Genomic DNA, 4,619 nt, shown 5'->3' with positions numbered 1-4,619 from the left:
GAAGGAGATCATATCCGTGTTCAGGGGTCATTTCCTGCAGGAGCGCACAGGAGTGGAGCTCCGGCAGTAAAGAGCCCAGGGGGCAAGTACATGCAACAAGCCCCAACCCCCTGCTCCCAGCAGCCCTCAGTCAGAGCAAGAAGCAGCCAGGTAAGCTGCAGAGCTCCCCCCCAGCCCAAAACAGTCCAGTGGCACCTTTAAGCCCAAGTTTTATTCAGGCACAAGCTCTCCCTCCTCTGTGAGGGCAGATCTGCACGTTTCCCACCCCCAATAGCTAGCAATCCAAGAGTCCAGTGGAGCCTGAGCGGTGGGTGTTGCCTTCTGACATACTTTCGGTGAGGTCAGGGGGTGTGGCACATGCAAATAAGTGATGCTAATGAGCTCCTGCACCTCTTTTTCTACGAAATGATCCCTGTCGGTGTTAAACTAAATACTAGTGTTAGTAACACAATATACTTGTAAAGTTCTTGTTTTTCACAGCTTCTATGTTAATACGTTAGTTATTATGCAACCGGGTGGTATTTTCAAGGCATGAGATGTTCAGAGGTGGCTTGCCGTCGCACGCCCCTGTGGAGCAACCTTGGGCTTCCTTGTTGGATCTCCCATCCAAGTACTAACCAGGGTTGACCTTGCTTAGCTCCTGAGATCGGACAAGATCCGGCTACCCAGGACTCTCCTGGTCAGGGCAGAGACCAACGGAAGTGGTTTGCCCTTGCCTGCCTCTGCGTAGCGACCCTGGCCTTCCTTGGTGGTCTCCCCTCCAAACACTAACTGGAGCTGACCATGTTTAGCTCCTGAGATCTGATGAGACTCGGTGAGCCTGGGCCACCCAAGTCAAGGCAAGAGATGAACAGAGTTGGTTTGCCGCTGCCGGAGTCCAGGGGCACTTTTAAGACTCACCAAGTTTCAGTATAATTACAAAACTTGAAAATAATGACCAGGTGGTATGCAACGCCACATTGTTGTTGTTCAGTCGCACAGTCGAGTCCGACTCTCCGCGACCCCATGGACCAGATCACACCAGGCCCTCCTGTCTTCCGCCGTCCTCTGAAGTTGGCTCAATTACATGTTCGTTGCATCGATGACACTGTCTAACCATCTCATCCTTTGCCGTCCCCGTCTTCTTTGACCTTCAGTCTTTCCCAACATCAGGGTCTTCTCCTCCAGGGAGGGCTCCCTTCTCATTCGGTGGCCAAAGTATTTGAGCTTCAGTTTCATTATCTGGCCTTCCAGGGAACAGTCAGGGTTGATTTCTTTGAGGATTGACTGATTTGATCTTCTTGCAGTCCAAGGGACTCTCAAGAGTCTTCTCCAGCACCACAGTTCAAAAGAATCTATTCTTCGGCGCTCGGCTTTCCTTATAGTCCAACTCTCACAGCCATACATGACTACTGGGAATACCACTGCTTTGACCATGCGGACTTTTGTTGGCAGGGTGATGTCTCATAGACTCTCTTATATTTCACCAGAAAAATCCCCGTAGTGTTGGAAAGAATGCCCCCAATTAGGAGATTTTGCTCATTGTTGGTGGCAATGTGAAAAGACTAAGAAATTTTGGACAGAAGTGTTGGGACATAATTCAGGTTGTTACCTCAGTGCATACCTCACTCACTCCGGAGATTTTATTTTTAAATACTTGGCCCCAGGAATTGGAGTCTAGACCACACAAAGTCACAACTGAAGTCATGCTGGACACCGCGAAAACGGCAATTGCATCCTATTGGAAGGATACCGAAGCACCAACTGTAGAGGTATGGTTCAGGAAACTATGGAATCACTACCTAATGGATGCCGTCACAAACAAATTGAATTACATGTCTCAAAGATCAAACCAAACCACCCTTATTGAAAAGTGGTTCCCGGCCCTTGAATACTTAACCCAGAAATAACTTACCTTTTTCAGGGCTCTTTTTGTAGAAAAAGCCCAGCAGGAACTCATTAGCATAATAGGCCACACCCGATAGCACATCACATTAACATATTAGGCCACACCCCATGTTACCAGAAGTGTGGTCATCCAGCCACACCCACCTTTTGCTTCTTATTCTACTTACTTTGTTTATTGTCAAAACCCAGGGCTTTTTTTGTAGCAGGAACTTCTTTGCATGTTAGGCCGCACACCCCTAATGTAGCCAATCCTAATGAGTTTCTGCCATTGGGTGTGGCCTATTATGCTAATGAGTTCCTGCTGGGCGTGGCCAACTTGGGAGCCAGCCGGAACTCTGTTCCTGTGCGTTCCTGCCCAAAAATAGCCCTGCCTTTTCTGAAAGGTCCCGATATCATAAATGGATCTAAAAATTGAATCCAAGTACTGTGGTTATCATTATCAGTGAAATTCCTTTCCTTTCCATTTACTTATTTATTTAATTTTTTACATTTGTTTTATGTTATACAGGCTCCGTTTACTTTTCAACGGTACACGGTTGTTTGTTCTATTATCAGGGTGGTTATAATTCACTATCAGAAAAGCAAGTTCAGTCGGGTATTCATACTGTAACAGTGTTTTAGGTTGGCAATGTTTGCACAATATGTTCTATTCACTATTTCAAAGCTTTGTAATATGTATTTGTATTGAAGGAAATTAATAAAAATTTTAAATATTAAAAAAAGACCAACCAAGTTTAATTCAAGGTGCTAGCTTTCATGTGCACGCACACTCCTTCAGATACGTACCTGGAGAATTGTACGTTCACACGGAAGCTTGTATCTTGAATGAAACCTTGTGGGTTGTAAAGTTGCCGCTGGCCAGACTCAAACTTTGTTCAGATCTGAAGAGTTTGGGCTAGCCTGGGCTATCCGGGTCAGGACAGTAGCACCTGGAGGCCAACAAGATTTTGGGGGTATCAGCTTTCGAGAGGCCCGCCTATCTTCCGTGTTTCTAGCGTGGCTCATGATCCGTGTGACCGGGGCCATAGAAAACCGAATCAGTCCATAGCTGCAAGATTTTGGGGGTATCAGCTTTCGAGAGGCAGAGCCCCCTTCATCAGAGCTTTGATTGTCAAACGTTGATACCCTCAGAATCTTGTTGGTCTCTACGGTGTTACGGGGCTTAAATCTAGAGGAGGAGGAGAAGGCGGAGAAGGAAGAGGAGGAGGAGGAGAAGAGGAGGAGGAGGAGAAGAAGGAGAAGAGGAGGAGGAGGAAGAAGAGACGGAGGAAAAGGAGGAGGAGGTTGGAGGAGGAGAAGTAGAGGAGGAGGAGAAGGCAGAGAAGGAAGAGGAGGAGGAGAAGAAGGAGAAGAGGAGGAAGAGGAGGAAAAGGAGGAGGAGGTTGGAGGAGAAGGAGAGGAGGAGAAGGAGGAGAAGAGGAGGAGGAGAAGAGGAGACGGAGGAAAAGGAGGAGGAGGTTGGAGGAGAAGGAGAGGAGGAGAAGGAGGAGAAGAGGAGGAGGAGGAGGAGAGGAGACGGAGGAAAAGGAGGAGGAGACGGAGGAAAAGGAGGAGGAGGTTGGAGGAGGAGAGGAGGAGAAGGAGGAGAAGAGGAGGAGGAGGAGCGGAGGAGACGGAGAAGAGGAGACGGAGAAGGAGAAGAGGGAGGAGGAGGAGAAGAGGGAGGAGGAAGAGGAGAAGGAGATTGGATTTATACCCCACTCGTCACTCAGAGCATCTTACAGTCTCTTTTCCCTTCCCCTCCCCACAACAGACACCCTGTGAGGGAGGTGGGGCTGAGAGAGCTCTGACAGAAACTGCTCTTTTTCAAGAACAGCTCTCAGAGAAGTATGGCTTGCCCAAGGTCATCCAGCCAGGTGTAAATGGAGGAGCAGGGAATCAAACCCGGTCCTCCCAGATTAGAGTCCGCGCACTTAACCACTACACCAAACTGGCTCTCGATAGCAAGAGAGATTCTGCAACGACCTGAAAATGACAGACAAAAAGCCCACCTCCACCACCACCCCCGCAAAAGGGAACGAAAATTGAAAAATTTGTGGAAGGGGGGAAGAGGGGGAGTTGGGGAAGGGGGGGGGGGGGGGGGGGAGAGACAGGACATTCCATGCTGTGCTATGGGTCCAGGGGGTGGGGGTGGGCGAAAAGGAGGGCGGTTTTTTCTTTGGGTCTCGGGGGAATAATCTCCTCAGTCTCATCAGAACGTTATTCCGCTGTCCGAAAAAGGAACACTTGACTTTAAAGTCACACCTGACATCTTCACGACGACGATAAAAAATAATAATAATATTAAAAAAATATTGGATTTATACCCCACTCGTCACTCAGAGCATCTTACAGTCTCTTTTCCCTTCCCCTCCCCACAACAGACACCCTGTGAGGGAGGTGGGGCTGAGAGAGCTCTGACAGAAACTGCTCTTTTTCAAGAACAGCTCTCAGAGAAGTATGGCTTGCCCAAGGTCATCCAGCCAGGTGTAAATGGAGGAGCAGGGAATCAAACCCGGTCCTCCCAGATTAGAGTCCGCGCACTTAACCACTACACCAAACTGGCTCTCGATAGCAAGAGAGATTCTGCAACGACCTGAAAATGACAGACAAAAAGCCCACCTCCACCACCACCCCCGCAAAAGGGAACGAAAACACTCCAGAGCCACAAGTTATGGACACGTTTTTAACAATTTATTGAAGGAGGCAACAGAGAGAGTTGGGGAAGGGCGGCGGGGGGGGGGGGGGGGAGA

This window comes from Gekko japonicus, unplaced genomic scaffold, assembly GCF_001447785.1.
Source record: "Gekko japonicus isolate JY-2015 unplaced genomic scaffold, Gekko_japonicus_V1.1 scaffold3431, whole genome shotgun sequence".
NCBI lineage: Eukaryota > Metazoa > Chordata > Lepidosauria > Squamata > Gekkonidae > Gekko > Gekko japonicus.
This window is presented reverse-complemented; position numbering follows the sequence as displayed.